We start from the raw sequence: 22,420 nt of genomic DNA on the forward strand, positions 1-22,420 counted from the left end.
GTATTATAATACATATTATATGTAATGCAAATGAAGGCAAATGAAATAAAGAAACTATTGCTAAATTGGGTTCTCCTTGTCAGTATTACCCTGTACATTTATCATTTGTGCTTTCAAGATTATGTCATGCTGATATGTAGATATCTATTTACCTTTACATACATAAAGTCTCCCTTTGAACCTTAACTTGGTGGTGCAGGAAGTAACAGAAGAAATAAAGAAAGGATGAAAGAGTGAAGGAGAGGCAGGATGGACAGTGGGGTGGGGTGGTGGTGGTGGGGAGAAGGTCAGGTCCCAGAAAAGAGCGATTTGTTTTCAGTGAAACTGGAGAGCCCACCCCCACTTACCACCGGCGCAACCTACAGCGGAATCAATTACCACTTGTCAGGATGAAACCCAAGCCATGCAACACAATAAGGGCATGACCCAAGGAGTGTGTGTGTGAGAGAGAGAGAGAGAGTGTGAGAGGGAGAGAGAAAGAGAGAATGAGAGAAAGATAAAGTTAGAGAGAGTGAGAGAGAAAGAGAGAAATTGTGAAGGCATGAGGTTACAGCCAAAAGCCAAAACTATTCTTCTGTACAAATGAAATACAGGAATAAATTATATCTAGTAATAAAATACACATACACTCAAAAAAATGACTCTTTGAATTTACTTAATTTTTTTCGTCATGTTGCATGAAATTAAATTATCTACATTCAGATATATAATTTGAGTAATCATTACCTATAAGCAATGTCAACTTCACTATATTTTGCAGGATTTACTTCAATAACTTAAGTAACTTTAACTAAAATTAATCATGTTCTTTCTACTTATGCAAATTATGTAGATTGTTATAAATACTTTAGTTAAAACTCAAATTTGATGCATTTCTGATGACATTTACTCTCTGCTTGTAAGTTGTCAGCTTAATTATATCTTGTAAAATTTCCTTGAAGTGTAATTTTAACTAAATTTAATCATGTTCATGCTATTTCGTTAAATAGTTACTCCAAAGAGTTACTCATTGTTTATTATGTACAACCGCTTAATTATATCACAGAGCATTTATTCATGTACAATTTTAAACGTTAATTTTCACAAATTAAACTTCAACTACACTTATTAATGTTCCATCTATTTAAACACCTGGTCAAGACAATGACTATCATGACAATAAAAAAAATTACAGTGACTTTATTAAGGTACATCAAATGCACATGCATGTTAGGATCAACTAAAACACACATTTGCTTTACCACTATAGAAAAACGCTGAATACTAAGTAACAAAACAAGACTGTAGACAAAATAAAGCAGAGTATTAAAAATAGACTAAATACTTCTCTGAAAGTGCACAGGTATCAATACATTACTGCTTGTCTTGCAGGCAACACAAGCTAAAATGCAACTTTACATACAACAATAAGCTTCAAACAGAACACTGCAATTATAAACACATTCACCTAAATGTGTGTGCCTTTAATCACAATTAATTAAGTCTTAAGTAATGGCCCAGAATTTGTGAAACAATGAAGTAACATTCAGTAATTATGTATAACACCAATCTTAAGTGCAACTTTACAACAGCAGATATTTAAAACAGAACAGCACAATAAGACAATATTAATGTTATATGACTTTATACAATATCCAATTGTCAACAATGATCAAAATGCCCCAGAAATAGTGCCTACAGAGTACAACCTTCTTGCCAAAGCACTGCCTCTAGTTAGCACAACCTTATTGTGCTTGTTAGACTTTGCAAATTTAGGGTGAAAATTTATAGAGCTCAAATTGTTCAAAAGGCTACTTTGTACAGTTTTAGCAAAAAAGACTTTTAACTGCATGCTGTTTTAAGACAAATTGTTCTTAAACATGACCAGGATCTTGACATGTTGTATAGAAAATCATTGAAATGTCACTGAATTTTAAGAGATGCTGACAAATACAGCCATTCTTGTTTCATGTGATTTAAGCGTTGTTCAAAAGTCCATTGCTTTTCAATCAAAGTAGAAGCTAGTGTGAAAAGTTCCATATATTTCCAGAATGGACAACCTACTTTGACTATCCCAAGATTTTGTTCTCCAAACCAAGAATATTAGGGGAGAGCTTTGCACCATCCTTTGGCATGAGCAATGTACAAATTCATAGCAGCATTTCTGCCCACTGTGATGAGCCATATTCAGTGCACAGATTACTCCAAGCATTACTGCAGTCTGGTGCAACTGATTTGATGTTTCCTACAATAATGTTTCCATCAGCATCAACGTCTTCATATTCTCCAAGAGCTCCACCCTCTTCTGATGACATAAATGCCCATTTCAGTGCTGTGCTGGTCTCTCAATAGGTTTTCACCATGAATGTCCTACAAATTAAATACTGTTATTAATACTAAACTCCATTGTTCTCTTGCTCCATAAAGAGTAAGTTCAGTTTATATCCCATTTGAGCTCTTCTAAATACTTCCAGGCACCTCTGACAGTTTATTAACATCAAATATTTATTTTATGATGAATCTAAATAAAATCAGCCCCCATCTCCACAAAACTCCGTTCAATAGTAAAATGCACATTACAAAATGGATGGTTCTGGTTCACCCTTCTTATACTAGCACCTACAGTCTATGGATGGTGCTAACATACTAACACACCAACGCCACGTTTCGATTTGGATTTACTACACAGATGGGAGGGGGCTGATTTTATTAAGCAAAAGTTATAAGCAATTAATATAAGAACCGAGTTGCCTGGAAGACACACACAGTATTTAAAAGAGCTCAAATGTAAAATAAGATGAATTTACCTTAGTTAGAAATTAGAATTGAATTAGAATGATGGTGATGTGCTCAGGTCACATACTGACTTACCCTGTACTCCTTGTTAAGAAATCCATCATCATTCAGGTGCGGACAAAGAGCTTTTATGATGGCTTCTCTTTTATGGTGGACATTCTTCGCCTGCACATATTGATTGCACTTGTTAAAATATACCTTCAACTGTTTAAAAAAAAAAAAATGGTACATTAACTTGACAAGCGTACAAGGAACAGGTAAAAGAAACATATGAACATCAAAATCCCAATCATCTTAGAGAAAATGATTACTAATTTAAACAATAAAACAAATAAATAAAAAGTAGCTTTACAAAACAAATAGCCTCATAGTTAAATATCTAATCTGGGTTATAGAAAAGCACTTACCAGAGACTTAGAACATGCCAGAGAATCCTTTAAAACATGGCACTCAACAACCTTGTTAAGCCTTAACCTATAAACAAAGAGGACATTTAAATATAATTAAATGAAAGACCATGTTAACATTTTATCTTAAACATAAGCTTTACTTTAATGTTTTATCACTTTACCTTAATGTTTTATCTCACCATGTGGAAGGACATAACAGTGCATTAATTTAGCTGAAATTTAATAGTTTTACAATAATATATTATTTTACTCATATTTAGCTATTTGTTTTAATTCTTCAGGCATTATTTTAGTTTGAAATCAACTATGATATTTAAGTCACATCAAGGTTCTTTTAATCAATATGGCTATCAGGATTCCCTGTCTAGGGTTTGTGCATTATTGAACATCAAAATCAATGTATAATAATTACTTATACCACTTGGCACTTGAAGACCATAACGTTTAACATAAAGGCAGTTTGACTAAACATAAGGTAAACCCCATTTTGGTAACAATGACAGAGGGGTTACATAAGCAAAAGACATGTGTGAGTGTGTGTGCGTGTGTGTGTGTGAGTATGTGTGCACCATCTCATATACAAACTTATATTCTGATTATAATAATGAGCAGTGACACTCTGCTGTTATATGGGCAAACATAAACCTCTTTTCCACTACAGGGCTGAACAGTTATCGTAGGCTTGCTAATTAACAGGATAATGGATTCTATTATGCCGAACTAAATCTCCACTGACAGTTCTGATAGAGCAAAGTCGAGTGATTGGTGTTGACGGAACAGAACGCTGACATTAATCTTAAACCTGCTTCATGGTGCTTGTAGCCTACTACCTAGGTTAAGTTAGCTGCTAACACTAACGTTTGCTTAGCTAACTAACGCTAGCTAGCTGCGCTAACGGTATCAGAGTCCATGTTGGAACAGCACGTTGCAAACTGGGTTCATCGAACAGAGCATTAAGTGTTAAATGGACAAACGTTGAAATTAAACCAGTTAGCTGATGTCTGTAACCTACTAGCTGCTAACGCTGTATTTGCTAAGCTAACGCTAGCTACAATAGCGTTAGCAGGCTCCATATCCAAACCCCAGGCTCGGTGGAGCTAACCTAGCTAGCTAACAAAGGCTGAAATTACACAGGTTTGTGGACACCTAGTACCCAAATATCACATCCGAAATCACAGGCGAAGCGAGCACAGCCTCCTCCGCGGGAAAAGATTATTACAGGTCACGTCAAGGACACACAGCTAGCTAACGCTAGCTAGGTCTGTTCACTTCGAATATGCGTTGAATCGAGCCCTTCACAAACTTATGCTATTCTAGTCGTCCCTTAACTGTACGTTTTCATCAAAGTTATATCCAACGCTGCGTTCTGTGCATCTACAACCATCTAAACGATATTTTACCGTGTACTTGTACGATGACACAGCAGCTAAACGCACTCGTCTGCAGTGAACTTCAGAAAATGGCGCCGTTACTTAGCTAGGCTAGGTCAACAGTACCGTTAGCTAACGGCTGTGTTCATGAGCCAACTTAGTGAGGACCTCAAGTGACCTCAACATGATACTTATGAAGGACACATTGAATTAAAACACTGACCTTTACAGTTAAAACACTGCGGTCAGCTTTAGTGAGTTTAGTGATTATCTGACTGAGTAACGTTACGTGTACTCCGGATCTGCGTCGGTTTAAACTAACCTGGCGAATTTTAAGACATGCTAAGTCCTCCCTTAACCTTACGTTTTTGCCAATATTTTCCTGCGTAAATGTCATGAACATGTTATGTCCATAATGACAAACAATAGACAATCTCCTACCTTGTGAATGTAAGAGGACAGAATTTTCTCAGGTCAGCCAAATCTTCTCAGAGACGAGGTGTCGAAAATGGCTGCCGTCAGCTGGGGAAAAGGTTGTGCATGCGCGGTTTCTACCCCTTGACACAACATAATTATTTCTAATTCACTTTAAGCATGTTTCATATGCTTAGCTTACCGGTTTTCAGCATTGCTTATTATTATTTGGTTGAAGCAAAAACACATTTAAATTGAGAAAAACATGCACAATTTTATTATGTAAAATTTACTAAGGGCCAAGTTCATTTTTTTCAGTGTAATTGGGGGTAGCAGACAGACAGAAAGAGAGAGAGAGAGCAAAAGAGAGAGATATTTGGATCTGATTCTTGGACGTTATGCTCAGAAACTGCGCACAAAAACTTCAACATAACAAAAACAAACTAATTTTCTATAATTTTTTTTCCACTTTGATCATGTGAATACACAGTTTTTACCACTGTATGTGCACTTAAAAAATAGAGAGAAAGAGAAGTTGATGTGCATGAATAAATTTGATGTCATTCTCTGTGTGTTTGTGTGTGTGTGTGTGAGTGGCTCTCTCCTCGACCACTGGGCGCTGAGGGCAGCCTGTGTGTTGTCACTCTACACCTCACGGACGCTGTGGCTCACCAGAGGCCAGTGTGGTTCAGCGAGGGTTTGGAAACGTCTGAAACCTCTAACCACAGGAGCAGGCCGGCCACCCAAGCCGTCAGAGCGTGGGCAAGAGCCAAAAGAGGCTAGAGCTGTGCCATTCTGCTGCCGGAGCAACTGCAGCTACTGTACAAACCATAGTGTTACATTAGACTCTGGGGGAAAAGTGTTACTGTTGGATGGTGATTAGCTGGATATGTAATCAATAACCTCATGCTTTTTTGGCAATTAACAACTCAGTTGCTTTTCAATTTGTGTCAAAAATGAAGATTTCAGCAAACTGTTTCATACATTTCCCTCACCTTCCAAAGATTTCCCAAAATGGCCTTAAAATGAATGTTTTATACTTTCCTTCTACAATGTTGACTTTCTCAACATTGTCTCAATAATGTTGAAACCCTAGATAAGAAGATGACTTTATTTAACACCAGCTTGGCAGACAGCTAAACAGCCTAACAGGCTCCTCCAATAATATTCAGAGTTTTACACCAGAAGTCTACACTGTCTCCACAATTCTTGCTATTTTACACAACGTTGAAATGCACTGTGACAACACAGCAGCAACGTTGTCACAACCTGCTAGAGTCTATGTACATTCCATTACATTGTAAATTACGTTATATGGCAACATTACTGAATAATGACAGTCTTGTTCTGACATTGTAAACAGCACCACCTTTTGATAATGTTGTAGCAAACACTGTAAGAAAGTAGACAACCTTGTGACAATGTTGTGTGCGTTTTGTCCACATTTGCTGTTTTCCAGTAATGGATAAGTTAATACAATCAGCAGTTGTCTTTATTTAATTTACAAATTAAATAAAGTCTTTGTAGATGATTTGAGAAGAGCTATTGGCTATTAATTGTTAAATGGCTCATTCCTCAGTTATTTCCCTCATCAGTGCAACAGACTCTAGATCGATCAAAGTTTATGCTAGTGCAATGTTGTTAGGCACTGTTAGCATAATGCTAGCATGACATCCCATAGAAGTACTAGTGGAAATGAGCATTATGCTAAAGGTAAATGTCTTAAAAAAAGCCATTTACAAAGTGAAGTACTATTTATTTCAAATTTGCTTTTTTGGTAATTACATATTGTACATGGAAAGTGGTGGTAGAGTTGATCACACAGTTCATGCATATGCAGTTTAAGGCAGACTGAATCGCTAAATATTGCCAAATAAGTGTAGCTCTGAAAAAAGGTGGTTCAAAATTTATCATTATGTAATAATGTAATAATGTTGCATTGACACAAAAGTATGTGGATAATGTTTTTGAATAAAAAATAAAATGGGAAAATACTGTGCTTGGCCTGAGGGACATTTTCTAAGGGCTGGTTCCCCAGACCCAGATTAAGCCTAAGAGATTTTTAATGGTGAAACACAACTAACAGTATAGTTTCATCACATGTTTAGGAAACTGGTCCTAAACATTGTGTCGTGCCCACCACTGAAGCATAGCAAACATTCTTTATATAACACATAAATACATAGTAAGAACTGTACTTATCAAATACATTAGCAATTGAGCAATCTACCAGTTAACTTCACTGGTATACTTAAGTGATCAAAATTTTCAAAAACTGTGTATTTTTAAAAAAAAATGTGTGCATTATCATCATGTAAACTGCCAACTGATCACTGCTGATTTTAGCTTATTATTTTCCAATGTATTATTATAATTATTATTATTATTCATTTATTTATTTTAATCCAGTAATTGTGACATACCTACATTTTACATATACATATAGTGTTATCACTTTTTAACAGCCTTGATTGTTACTTGTTACTGTATCAGAAACATTTTGCAAGAAAGCACCACATTATTTCATATATTGGTGTAACAAAATATGTACCAAATGGACAAAATACTACTGTTAAGAGTACAATTATATACAAACAAACACTCATCTAGACCTATGATTGGGCCTTCTGCCATATCAGCACTGCAAAATGCAATGATGATAACATTGTGCAGCTACACAACAGCATGCCAAACTTCATATCAGAATGCTATACAATTACAGGAGATTAGATAAGACCACTTTAATAATTATGCATATTATTAGTCAAAGACATAAGTCATCATGGCTACCTATTACAAGTGTGATGACAGCATCATACCACATTCTAGTACACTATACACTACAATAACACATTCCCTTTGGAGCCAGTATGATCTGAGCAGTCATCAAACTGACCACAAAATGATAGGTGCTTGTCTTTCATCTCTGACCTGAATATGACAGATTAGTGAAGGGGGCCAAGATGGTGTCCAACGAGAAAACATCAAGGAGGAGTGGAAACGGACGGATGAAAGGAGAGGAGTGAACTGAGGAGAGGGCTGAAAGTGTGGATGGGTCCTGAAGGAAATCGAGGAGGACAGTACAAGTGATTGGTTACTATTAGCAGACTCTAATGGGTGTGACATCGATAAGGACTGTAACTTGATCGCGTGTTTTTTAGTGCTAACTGCTGCACTCCCGTTCAGCCATCAATCATTATCGCACTCGGACTGGGTTCCCTCAGCTCGCTAAATATTTAATAAGCTTTAAAAAAGAAAACAGGCGGAAAAAAAGAATGCAAGAAAGAGAAAAAGAGATTACCTCACTTTTACCTCCCTCTTTTGCTTTTGCTCTTCTTTTCAAGGACTTTTATACATTCGGTCTTTTTATTTTTGCCATGGCAATGTTTGATAGATTTCTTTCAGACAGAAAAATGCAATCTTTAACAAAATCACCTTCAACGTTCATACTTACAGCAGTATTTACCAGACTTTATTCAAAATGCTAATTTAATCTAAGAATGCACTAATATGGTATTTCTGGGCCTATGCCGATCTCTGATATTTTTCATGTATGTATCTGCCGATGCTTGGATTAGCATTAGAGAGAAATATAGCATTTATCTCTATAGGGTAACAAAAAGGAATGCAGATATATGAATAAAATGCAGACATAATTAGCACAGTAGCCCAGTACTGAATAAACCTCGAGTGTCCAGTCTTATCCATAAAGGGCTGGTCTGGCTGCAGGTGCAAACAAGTAGGTGTTCATCTAATTCCACTTGTTTAATCAGCTGGTCTTAGTTCTCAACAACAGATCATGTGTGCTCCTGCTTTGTTTGAATGAAAACCCGCAGACACGGCAGCCCTTAGCGTATACAACTGGACACCTCTGGCCTAAACATTCTGCTCTTCTGGAGGTCAATAAATACATGATCAAATGTCAGTTTGAAATATCAGTCAAATCTAATTATCTGTCCAATGGCAGTAATTTTTTTAAGTACTTATCTGTCAATACTGATATGTCTTAACATGCACATCATTTAAGACATAAATCAAACTGCACTGTGTATTTATGTTTCCATGTTTGTGTACAACAGTGCACCGTCACTGCCAAATTTCAAATGGAAAAGCAAAGTCTCTTTGACAATCTATTTTTAATTTGCAAATGCACTTCATCATCGTAATGCTCCAAATCTGCCAACAGTAAAATGCTTTTTAGCAATCCTGCTTGCAATTCCATTTCTGTTGTAAATGAGGCATACTTGAGCAAAATATATAGATGAACAAACAAACCTCCCAAATATAAGCATTGGGTGGGACTATGGGAGTCATTTTTGGTGTGGGTTGCAAAGGTATTTCACTACTAGTAAATGAGCATGCCAATAGGCTTCCACCTTATCTTGACAAGATACTTACAATTAGCTGTGAAACAGTTTTCCATTTGAAATTTGACAGCCACTGTATGTTGTTGTACACAAAGATGCAAACACAAACACATGATCTGCAACTTACCTATTCATGCTATGCCCACAAAGCGGTGTTGTTAGAAACCAATGTTGTTAAAATTTTAATGATAGCTCGGTGTAATTTTTTGTGTAACAAAGCTAACTTTAGCATGGAGGCACATTCAATGTTTTAGACCTGTGCCCAGCTTCCCAAATACTTTTTAGAGAGAGTGCTCAGTGAGATACATGCTCTACCATTTAAGACTCATCTTTGTGCTAAGATGCTTTCAGGAAACGTTTCGATTAGCTACAACAACACAGTCCATCTCGGTAGAGCAGCATTTTAAACTGGAATCTCAACATCTAGAAATCTAAACTCCAACCTTAAATGCATTAGTTTGAATGGGATTTTGCCATTGGAAAGCTTGTTCAAACTTACAACAGCTGTTACGAACGCATTAGTGAGGGAAGCACAGAAAGAGTAACAGAAAATTTTGATTATGTCTCAAATTATTGCACTCACACTGGGAAAAGCAATGAGTGTTTGATTTTTATTAAGGCCCAGAAAATGCTGTAGTTAGTAAAGTGTAGTAGCTAACTGGTGTTACCTTAACTGCTTGGGTAAGCACACTATGCTACACCCAGTGGAGCCCTTGGACAAGACTCCTAATATTATATTCACACACTTCTGTTACATGATTAACTTGTAATTGGCTCTAGATAAGAGCATTTACCACATGCAATAAATGCGACTGTAATTGTAAATGGTGCTATACATAGTCATTCACATGGACCCATCCAAGCTGACAAGATCCTTCCTCCCACACCACTGAGACATCCCCAATGTCACAGGACATCAGATTCTGTGCTGGTTCCACTGGAGCCATAATTAAAGTATATGTTACTGCACATAGCATGGTGTCGGATGACCAGGAGTGAGATCTGATACTTGGAGTACTGGTTCTATGGCACTAGGCCCCCATTAGCAGGTATGAATTATACATTCAGTACAACGGTATGTACACACATGTAGAGTGATGGAAGGACAGTGAGACAGAGAGTAAAGAACATGCAAGTGGACACTGAAGCAAGTTGAAAAGAAGGTCACAATAAAGGAGGAGTCAAGAAAGACTGACAGACCGTGATGGGTTTCTACACTTTGCCACTCTTGTGGTGGGTTTCTTCTTCACCAAACAAATTGTAAAGAATCAGTGAGCTACCTTCTCTCAAATATGAACAAAACCCTGCTTGTCTCCTCAACTACCTTTGACATAACTGAATTTATGTAGGATCAGGGTCTTTGGGTTGCTTTGCAACCACTGGATGGAACATTCTGCTAGGGCTATAAGTCTCAAATACTGACGTGGGTGACTACGATGACAGCCAATATACTTCATCAGTGATTACAGGACTTCTCCATCTCAGGGCTGCCTGGAACTCCTACACTATTGATCCCCCTCAATAAAAGTCAAACATAGAAGAGGGAAGATGCAGAATGAAATTAATGCCATGTTTTCTTTCTATCCATCTTTCGCTTAGTTCTTCTTGGCTCCTCCTCTTTGCCTTCCCTTCTATCTCTCTCTTGCTCTCTTTCTTTATCTCAGCTGGCAAAGCAGTAGGCCAAGTAAATGGCGCAGCTATGACAAATGGAACGGGTGGGACATTAATGCCACTGATTACAGAATATTTTGATTGATGCATGTTCTTGGTCAGGGGAAAGGTAATGGGGACACTGGCTAAATTGCAAAGACATTGAAGCACTTAAAGGCCTCTTTAACAACATGACAACATTATCCTAATGTTGAAGTGAGCCCAACTCTGTAAATGGAGTAGATAGAATGAGATGAAGCAAAAGTAATTTACCTTGTTGATGATCCTTTAGCAATTGCTTTCAGACCCATTAACCTCAAACCTACAATTAGAAGTTGACCACAGACCAAACTATGATGAATTCATTGGATACAGCAGTCAGACTGTGAAGGTTTCAACATTTTCACATATTTCTATATATCACACTGTGAGATTTTATATATATTTCTACTAAATACAAACATTTAGAACTGTAAAATGTTGATAGAAGCACCTCAGCCACATTTCATATGGTCCTGAAGCTCACACATCCACAACCTTTCACATTTTGGTTCTAAAACTGCAGAGCCTGTGGCCTGCATGACTTTAAATAACAAATAATAACTACTATTCATCCTCCTAAGCGAGATCCACAGCCTGTTTGGTTGGACAATAAACTATTGCATCAAATTAGATTTTGTCAGAATTTGCCAACGCTAACAACTGTAATAGCTGACTTGATGGCAACATTCCAAGTCATTTTTAATCTACCCTTGCAAATTCTGTTTTAAAAAAACCTTTCATCAGTGCGTCTGTACTGGTATGCTGGTATCAAAAACAAAGCCAGCTTTTTGGTTTTAGTAGTACTGATAGACAATAATTTCCTTAGCTGCATTCTATGTCATGAGTGCTTTCACACACAGCTCTGAAGTCGGTTACTCATAATGCATTTGGACATATAAACAAACAGAAAACAAACTAATCCTTCTGAAGTTTGTCAAAAAGTTGTAGTTGCTGAGACACAACCAAGCGGTTATCTGGGTCATCAACACGTGAATGGTAAAAAAAAGAAGAAAAAACAGTGACTGGTCCAATGAGTTAATATCTGCAAAAATCGAACAGAGGGTCAATAAAATATTGTCTGATTTTCGCTGCTAAAAATATTCATATGCAAGATATCAGTTGTACACATTTTAAATTAATTTATTGATGTCTGAATAAATCACACTAGTAAACTGTATTTGGCATGTAAAGGCTTTAAAAAAAAGCGGTGTTCAGCAACCATGTGTTTTATCATTTTAATGTAAATGTACATGATGTACACATCATCTAATATCATAATATATTATAATAATATTGTGATACTGAATTGTATTAATATTACATAGCACAAGCAATGTGACAGTTAAGTAATAAAGAAAATATGAATAATTTATTTTAGCATTTATTTTCAAAAAAACTTTGTATTTCTAACACTTTAAATGACAAGTATTGACTTACTATAGATTACACAAGGTATGCCCTGAAACCCCCTGCAACTCTCTCCAGACATAAACCTCACATACTTACAAGCATGTGTGCAACGATTCAACTCCAATTCCTTCTTCTTCTTCTATCATACATTCATACAACAAAATCACCCCTCAGAATCTTGACAATGACTTAACAGGTAGTCCTTCGCATGTATTATCATTGTAGATACAGTTGCTGCATCTAGCCATTAGCGATTTTTAAGTATAAATCTGTATTTACACTTGCCTTAATACAGTTATATATTCCAAAGTTACAACTGGTTTCTATTTTAGCAGAGAAAACTTTCATATTCCAAAAATTGCTTCGCTCAACATTTTTCCCCCTATATGTCTCAGTCATTGCCAGACTGCATGACTTATGCTTCTTAAAGAACACATTCTAAAATCTATTTAGATGACAATGTCGCCACTCTGATTTATGGTTCACTTTGAAAGAAGAATGTGGTCTACTTGAGTGACCTCCAAGAGTTCAGTTAAGCCCAATTCCAGAAACAATACACTTTAGCATGCCGTCTAAGAGCTGGAGACACAATGTCACCCTAATAAACCCATAAAGTAATAAAGGCATCGCTACCTGGGGGAAAAAAGAAAAAGAAAAGACCAAGAAAACTTCACAAGAAGTATAAGGTACACAGTAGAAATGTTATATGAAATACATGTGGTTTTCTTGAGGCCTCATTCAAGTCTTTTTAAAATTCTTATCTAAATCATGAGCTTTATCTGTTAAAAGGACAGTAAGAATAAACCATTAGTAGTCTATACCTTGCCTGTGGCTGGAGGCACAAAAAGAGCCTGAGCTGTTCATGTATTTTGAGTGGAATTTACTTGCAAAAGATATGAACAGCCATTTCAGTTTAATAAAGCTTGGTTTAATATTCCTAGCAGCAGTAGCAGCAGCTTCTCGTGCTCCAAACAAGAGCACTGAATGAGAGCCTTCTAGTTCACTCGCCACATCACTTCCATTTGATTTATTAATAAAAGATATTGGAAGTAAATTCATTATGGATCATTACAAATACTTTGCTTTAAAAGTACCAAGTCACTTTAAATAACAATAACACCGAGTCACTTAGTCACTTTAAAATGTATATTGTCTCTACATTCTGTGTATATTTTGTGCATATTTAATATATTTCAGTTTTCTTGTATTTTTATTTTTACTTATTTACTTTCTGTAGAGTGGTTACCTGAGCCTCACCACAAGCATTTCAAAGCATAAATGTCCTGACATGTTGTGCAAATGACAAATAAACTTGAAACTTGAACTCGAAACTTGAGCTCACACAGTGAGAAAATATAAATGCTATATAGAAAAAAAGATGCATCGAGATGCATTGATAATCATTTTATAATCGCATCGCAGCCCTCTGAATCGTAATCGAATCGAATCGTTTGCTGTGCTCACACACTCACAGAAATGTTTACAGTAGTAACGAATCATGTGCAGAATGTAGGCACTTTTTCTCTGACAAATATGAAAATATAAGAAAAAAAACTGTAATTTTCTGAAGACTTGCATGTGTGCTAGCTCAATACCAGGTTATGTTAAATAAATTAACTCTGGCACCTGCATGGCATGTGTGACCCCACTTTATTCAATATGTGTTTGATGAAAAAAAAAAAATCACCCTTTGTACACTAAAAGACTACGAAGTTACACATTTAATAAAATTCAACACCTGTTAAGACCTTAAATTTGTAAAATGATTTCAGACTTAAACTAAGACTTTTTACAGACTGTGTGCAACCTGGTTACAGGGTGGTGGCTGTTGTGACTCTTCAGCCAAAAGTGTGCTTAAAACCCACCCACCAAAAGCTGAAACTAGCCCAAAATTTGAAGTATTCAGTGGCAAAAGAAACAGGCTGTAATTTGCATATATGCAGTACTGTGCAAAATTCTTAGGAAATCGGGAAAATTATATGTAAATCTCATTATTTGGGTAAGAATTGCTTAAAACTGTTAGAATAAAAACAAATATACAAATGTATTCATCATGATTTTCTGTGTCTCAGTGTGTTAACCATTTCCAAACTTCTCAAAGAAGCTCATTATTTACAGTTACCATCCAATACCTAGACTGAATCTCAAATAGCTTCCTCTTCCCTACATAATGCGCAATATAGGTATTAAAATGAATAGCTCCTATACTCAAACAATGTATAATATGTCCATCAAAAAAAGAGATTCTCTAAACTCTCTAAAGTTTTATTTCTTTAAAGGCACTTTTACTTAACTGCTTCATTATTTAACCAAAGTAACAATTTTTTACTTGATTATGAGTTTAGGCTACATACCACTTGTCCAAACACTGCTGCTGGATATAGTTACACCCTTAACCTTTACAGTTATTTGCATTCACTAGCTGATGTTTACTTGCACCTCTCTCTCTCTCTCTCTCTCTCTCTCTCTCTCTCTCTCTCTCTCTCTCTCTCTCGAACAGTGGTGGTGCCAGTTTGTGAATGACTTTATTCTAGTTTTCATAATGGTTTCAGTTAACGATTTAGTGAGATATGTTTTCCTGACATCACATGCACCTTCAATTCAGAATGTGAATCAATGATTTGCCATCAAATGCACCACTCTCTCTCAAAACTATTTGTTTTCATGTCCTACTCTCTGTAATCAATCTTTTTGGCAGCCATGGTAGATTCTGACAGTAACTAAAAACACTGTGACTTCAAAATTTTCACTTGTGACTGCGTTTTCAAACAAACCCAAATTGGCAAGAAAACCACAAACCTAGCAACTCTACTTATGATCTCCAATGTCGTAAGCATGCAAATACAACTAAACTCTGTTTGGCTGCTCTTTCATAGATACAGCCACCCAGAGCCAGTCCTCCCTGGGGCCCGCAGCAAAAATCTACAAAGGGGCCCTCCTACCTGACCCATAAGCCATTTGCTATTACACACAGTCACACCTGACACCCCAGTGCTCCCACTACAATCCTCCCTCTTTTAAAACAGTTTGCTCCATCTGTTGGTCTAAGATTAAGTAGACAGAAAAGAATGAGGTAGAAACAAAAAATATTTATCAATCAATCAATATTTACTCACCTTAAGCAAACTTAAGCAAAGCACTTGAAAAGTTTTAGATATAGAAGAAAACAGGGATAGCCATGATCTGCTGGAAGAGGTACTCTTTAATAAACACACCGGCAGAAAAGAAAAGCGCTTTACTTGAGTAGATCACCTCTAACCACACACTTCAACACCAGGGTTAACTTCCCTCACACACAAAACCCACAGCCCCCAACACTAAACAACACAAGTAACACATATGCATAAGTTAAACTAACAAACAACAAAAACAGCCCCTTTGTTGGAGGGTGCCTGTTTTTGCCTTTGCGTGTCACCCTCTGCCTAGCCACACCAGAGAACTTGTAGAGAGGAAAATTACCACTCTGGCATGCCTTCTGGGTTTCTCAAACGCTAGAGGGCGCTCCCGAGCAAGTCCAAAATGAATGGGTTAAGATGGAGCACTTACGTGAAATCATAGTTTATAAATGTTTAAACATTTTTAATATAAATGAATGCATTCATTACCTGAACACAGAACAGCATAAAACATTTTAACACTGCTGTTATATTTTTGAGAGCTTTTAAACTCGATTTATATAAGTTTAAAACAGTGCCCCAGTATGTTCATGAAGGCAGTGAACGTGAACAGCTGCTCCACTTGCCAACCAGTCAGCACTCAGTAGCAATAATGCTAGTATCCTGCTGCCAAAAACCTGTTTGCTGTAGAAAAAAATTAATATACAGACACATTTTCTTTGCTTTTTTAGTGAACTATATCCTACTTTCTAAAATTATAGGAAAATTCTGGGTGAGCCATTAGAAACTGTTTTAACTTTTTGTTTTTCGACATTTAGCTCTATTCAGAGGGAGAGGCGGGCCCACTCCACGGAAAAAAGAAGATCCTGTTTTTTCTTTGCTGTGTTTAAAAGCACACAGATCTAATAGAAGCGCGTCAGGTAACATATATATATTTTTTCACATTCAGTGCAAGTTGAATATTTTAATGGTGTAAAAGGTTATAGGTAGCGTTATACGTCACATCTCATAAACTCATGTATCATCCCGAGCTTGCCAGTTGTGAGTACAACTTTGTTGGCCGTTTGAGTGCCGTTTACAGCTGGGAAATTTGGTATTTCCGTCAGCAAACGTGATTGTGAAATCTCGGTTACTTTCAAGAAAAATCTTGGCTGAATCTCAATTGGCTCCTTGCTCCCTGTATAGTGCACTGCGTAGTGCACTGCTAATGAGTAGTAGGCGAATTGATCGATTCTATATCGAATCGATTCTATATCATACTAAAGGGGGTGAGATTCTCCTGTTTTCCTGGAAAATAAGTCATTCTTTTCCAAACCATTTAAATTCCTCGGATTTCGTGATGTCTTTGCTAAGCGCGAAAGTGCAGTGCTGCTGTAAACACTCCACAGTCTCACCCCGCTGGTCCTCTGCTTGGTTTAACGACGGTTTGAACAGATCGACCGGACAGGTTTGTAGTGCGAAGCTCAGTCTGAACTGCAGGCGAGGTGAGGGTCTCAGAACTAAGCTAGCGGAGCTCATATCTGGATATTGATAAAGTGTCACAATATCTGCGTTTAACGATTTAATCGTGTTTTGGCAATTTTTACCACACTAAAGTAACTAATATGGCTGAATATACCTTATTTGCTAGCTGGTTAGCTCAACCTACTGGCTGGTTTGTTTACTTTGTAAAGAATTCACTAAGGCTAAGGCTTCCTTACCCATTCTATAGGAAGGGTGGTCTTTAAACACAGATAAATTCAAACAATTGACAAAAGTCATAACTTAGTTACTGAATGAAATTTCCTTGCATTTGTACTCTTTCTTTACCTCCAGATATATCTCACCCACAAGAGACAAGTTTAGTGCGACCTAAGCGACTTGTGGCCTGCTAGTGTGAACGTACAGTTAAGCCTGTGGTTAACACCTAGCATTATTCTAACACATAATTTTAGAGTAATGCTATGCGTGAGTTTTTATGTCTAATTGTGATATATTTGTAGCCAAATTGGACACACTTTCAACAGCTTTTTTACCCAAAGCTCTTACTGTATAAGATAAATGAACAGATGAAACACATCAGCGCATTTTCAGTACTTCTTTAGCTAACGTCACACATACATCATTTTCTAATGGGTCAGTCTGGCAGTTTAGATAAATAAAAGAAAACTCCTTGATTGGTTACATAACGAATTAAAAAAGTGCTACTAGGCAGCTCATGAGTCATTCCTAATTATGTACTGAATATTTTGTACAGGTTCAGCAGCAGCATTTCAATGCAGTGTGAGCACTTTCCTGGCTCGCAGTATTTACATCACAAAATTGCAGCACAGTTCAGCCAAAATAAAAATCTGCCAATCCCTAGTAATATGTAATAAAAACGATATTTCACGATTTTAAACGTTTTTCAATTGATGTAATATTGGGTAATACGCTACTGTAAAAAAATCAGTATGAACTATACTTGTATGGGGGGCTTTTATTGTACTAGAGTGGGCAAACGGGACCCTTTTCATAAAACATTATTTTTGTAAAAGACGTGCAGGAACCCACTCCTTAGATCAAATCAAATTTCTCAATTTGACATCACAATTTGATTGTTTGTGGTGCTCTGAGACATAATGATTTAAGACATAGTTGTTAAATAGAAATTTTTAATCTTACATAGCTAAATCCTTTGTTGTTAATTATTTCATATGCTACCGGGAATAAAACTGTTAATTTCACTTCCCTCACATTTGTTCATCACAGTGATATTTGTCCTCCCAAACTAGCTTGATTTGCTAACAAGTCCTCCATTCTGCTAGGTCTTACATACATTTTCACACTACGCTAACTAGCTGTCATTGTAATCAGAAAAACAATCTGATTTATAAAAACACTTTAAATCAAAATTTATTTAAATTTGAAGTTTAAGTAAACCTTTTGAAACAAAGCTGGTGTTTAACAACAGACCCTCTGTATACTTTTTTTGCTTTCTCTCTCTTTATACTTTTCATTGATTATCCTTTGGGAAGAGAAGTTTACCATATTGCAGCTACTTACTCTAATGTAGTCTTTGTTTATTTCGTTCCATTCCATAGCCTTCTGCTCACCATAGAATGCTACTCGGCCAGCTAATTGAGAGCCTCCTGAGACCACCACTGGTATTAGAAGCAGACGGTCTGGGACTGTTACAGTGGGAATGGTGCGTGAAGGAGAGAGCAGCAGGTCCCGAGGGAATGATGATGAAGAGTGGAGGCCAGCAATGCCATGACAGGTAAACAACAACACTCCCTCCCTCATTGCCTCCTCTCTTGGGCCGACCCTGTCCAGGAACTAGTGGGGTGAGACCAAGGAAGGTTTGAGAGAGGAGATGTAGGTGCAACATGGAGAATAAAATGATGACTGCACAGTAAGAGGTGTTTTTTTACATTAGGATTGCTCCCTTTTCTTGAAAGTTGTCCAGTTCTTGGCTTGGATATACAGATGTAGGAAAAACTGTTCATTGATACAGTCTTAACAAAAAGTGTTCTGTGTAATATCAAAAAGGGTTCTGTGACTAATAACAATAGCAGAATTGTTTCTGATGCTAGATAGATCTATTTTAAAGAAGGGTTCTTTAAAGAAGCATGTTTAACAGGTTTTTCTTCATAGAGAAGAACCATTTAATAATTCAAAGAACCGTTGATGCATTCAGATCTTACTTTGAGTGTTCACTGTTATTTAGATAATCAGTGCCTTTACTAAGGAACCCTTGAAAAATGTGCATTGCCCAAACTTTTTGTCCTGGGTGACCCAAAGATCAATGTTTGCGAGGGGCCCAGGGCCAAAAAGACAAGACAGTATATATTTATAGATAGGTTGGGTAGGTAGGTTTTAAATAAATAAAAAACAAAACAAAAAAAACTATTAATAATAATTTTTAAATAAAATATTTCAAAAATACTTACCATTCAGAAACGTGTACAGGAAAATAAGAATGTTTTAAGTTTTATTTACAATAAAAAATTTTGTTCTCTCATTGTGTGAGGGGGTGAGGTTAGGGTACCTTTATGGAGGGCTGAATCAAATATCCTCACAAGTCAAATTTTGTGCAGCTCTGTTTTGCATTATGTGGAAGCTCTTGAAATGCTAAAAAGGTTCTTTGCACTTGCATATCTCATTTAGGTAACCAAAAGTAAACGTTTTTGACATCTTTATTTTCAAGAGTGTAGGTCTAAATGAAGAGATTTAAGAAGTTTGCTGATGTTGCTTCCACATAGCATGCCATGTTGTTTGGTCAGCCATTAGGTCTTAGTCACTGATCCTTTACCCCCAGTAACAGAGATTTCCTGTTGAATTTGTGCTTCACAACAGGATGAATCCTTGTTACTGACAGCAGAAGTTCAGATATTCTGTGGAAGTCACTGATGTCCTTTAGAGTTCCATGACCTTACAAAAGAACAAAAAAAAAACAAAGCAATGAAAAACAGGACTATTAAATAAATTCTTGTGCTTCTGTAATTCTCCCTTTCTTGAATTAATCTCCGGTAAGTTTTATTTACATCACATCTATTCAGGTTATATATTGTAGCTTATATCTTTATTCTCATAACAAGGCTCAGTGTACAGTACAATGGCGTAAGTCTGTTCTTCTCTTGGTCCCTTGTGGCACATTCCTCGCTATTTAACGAAGTAGTTCTAAACTGTTGAAGTGAAATGTCTGCCACAGTACTGCATGATCATTTGACCTTAGCTCTTGTTGTTTTTTTTTTTTACCCCTCCCCTTGTGTTTTTGTGTTGAGGGAAGGAAACTTAAATCAGCAATTAACATGAATAATTAACTGCTCACTGGGATTAATTATTAATGTGTGGGACAAGTAATTGCTCCCGCTTAAGAGAGAGATAGTACCTCAGTGAGAGCTTGGCTGAATGGAGCGGAAGAGAGAGCGAAGAGTGCAATAGTGGATGTTCACTTTATTTGATTTTTTGCCTGTTTTAATGAATTAAGCAGTTAACCCGTTTATTTATTTTCTGCTGTCACCATATTTCATGTTTATATGCTGTATATTGTTATTTTCATAACCAGACTAAGATCAGCATGCTGTATTACATGCTTCTGTTTCTTTTGACATACTTCCTCCTCTACTTTCTCCTCATTCATTAATGCAGCTTCTCCCTCACTTGCTCATTTATTTTCTCCCTCTACTCTACCTCACTCTTCATTTCTTTTCTTTCAGTCTTTCTCTGCATGCTCATACAGTCTGTATCACATTACTAAGCCCCGGTTTGTTAATTGCTGGTTAATTACAGACGTTCTCTCGATCTGTTAATTTCACAGGATTGCTACAAAGCTATTAGGCTGTCTGCTTGGGATGCGGACTCTATTGGATTTGGCTCATGTGCCATGTCTTACATTTCAAGCTCTTCACTGCTGTTCTGTGTGAGACTGACTAGTAGCCTTTCTGCTGTGCCGTAATATAGTGTGTAGTCTCTCTGTGCTGTACTTGTGTCTGTCTAATTTGTCTCTGGTGCCTAGTCAAAGTGTAAGTCAATGGCTCAAGCAAATAGTCTCTCCAAAGCAAACCGAACTTTAGACTATTCCATTTGAACCCAAACTGAAAACAGTTCATCTACATCATTCTTATGAATGATTAATTAAAAACATTAATTCATTGATTCAAAACAATTTTGCTGTTCCACTCTTATTTTTTCTTTTACACTCATAAAAATAAAGGTGGCAAAAGGCTTCTTTGGAGCAATGCCATAGAAGAACCATTATTGATTGTCTAAAGAATATTTCAATGGATGTTTCTTTAAAGAACCATTTCTTGTTAGAGAGAACTGTGGTTCTAGGGTTTTTCTACAACCGCATTTCTAAGCCAGGAGCTGATTAGGAGCCTTTATTTTTAAGAGTATAGTTGCATTTACAAATGTCAAGATTTGTGGTGCTCAGGCCTTACCTTCCATTGCATGTGTAAGCCCCTGATTCCTTTCATTCTTTCTTTCTGCTCTGCTTCCATTCAAATGGACTAAAAGCTGATCTGTGTCATGCTGTTCTTCACTGGCATTCTTAGTCAACCTCTGGACTGCAGTACTCTGAACAGCATTTATCTTTATGATAGCTACTACATGCCAAGAAGACCACCAATTGGACTAGACCACGTTAACGATTAACAGCATTACTTAATCTTTTTACACCTCTTTCTTTACAGTGAAAATTAAGTTAGCATGAATGTCTGTGCACTGTGAATTTCTAGTTAGATGCTACAGTTAGTTTCTATCTCTGGAAGCTTATTTACATTTCTGGATGCTTTCTATTTTATGACTACATCAGTTAAGTTTGCACATGAGCTCATGTTTATTAGGTTTCTCAGTGTTCTAGTGTAAGACATTCCCCCTCCTTAATATTTATATATATTAGGATGACAAATGGCAACAATCCACAGATGCAGCTTACACGATATGCAGTCATACTCCTTATACCTACTAGAATTGAATAGTAAGTAATTACATGTACTCACTTAAAATACACAATAATATAGAGTAGAAACAGATTTATCAAAATAAATTATTTACCTTGTCTGATTTGTCTCAGGTGCCTAGCTGCAGGCTCAAACATGTTGGCTGTCCAAAGCAAACCAAACTTAGACTACTCCATTTGAACAGCCATGGAATTAAAGCTCTCTTTAACTCCTTGTAATGCAGGTTGACAAAATTGGAAATAAACACTTAAGCAGGGATCAGCATTGTTTGTTGCCCACTGCCCCTGGCCACAACATTTTAGTTTGACCCCTAAAAATGCAGAGCCAATGTGGCAGTGTCCTTTTGAGATTTTCCTTTTGATCCTTTTGAAACCCACACACATTCATAAATATCTATAAAACACCTATGTATCACCCTCCCACTTGATTCTGTGCCTGTTT

The 22,420-nt window shown here is 36.7% G+C and overlaps 1 long non-coding RNA gene across 4 annotated transcripts; it reads right to left on the reverse strand.

Annotated features, from left to right (window-relative positions):
* Positions 1-1,163: 1,163 nt before the first annotated feature.
* LOC118798428 lies at positions 1,164-21,566 on the reverse strand. 4 transcript variants are annotated; one of them, XR_005006012.1, is made up of 5 exons: positions 21,458-21,566; positions 18,579-18,851; positions 3,183-3,249; positions 2,851-2,940; positions 1,164-2,349 (listed from the first exon to the last, which is right to left on the reverse strand). It is a non-coding gene; the product is annotated as an uncharacterized LOC118798428 (long non-coding RNA). The 4 variants fall into 4 exon arrangements; XR_005006011.1 differs by lacking the exon at positions 21,458-21,566 and having other exon boundaries at positions 18,579-19,055; XR_005006013.1 differs by lacking the exons at positions 18,579-18,851; positions 21,458-21,566 and adding an exon at positions 4,997-6,219.
* Between the last annotated feature and the right edge of the window lie 854 nt (positions 21,567-22,420).

This window comes from Colossoma macropomum, unplaced genomic scaffold, assembly GCF_904425465.1.
Source record: "Colossoma macropomum unplaced genomic scaffold, Colossoma_macropomum, whole genome shotgun sequence".
NCBI lineage: Eukaryota > Metazoa > Chordata > Actinopteri > Characiformes > Serrasalmidae > Colossoma > Colossoma macropomum.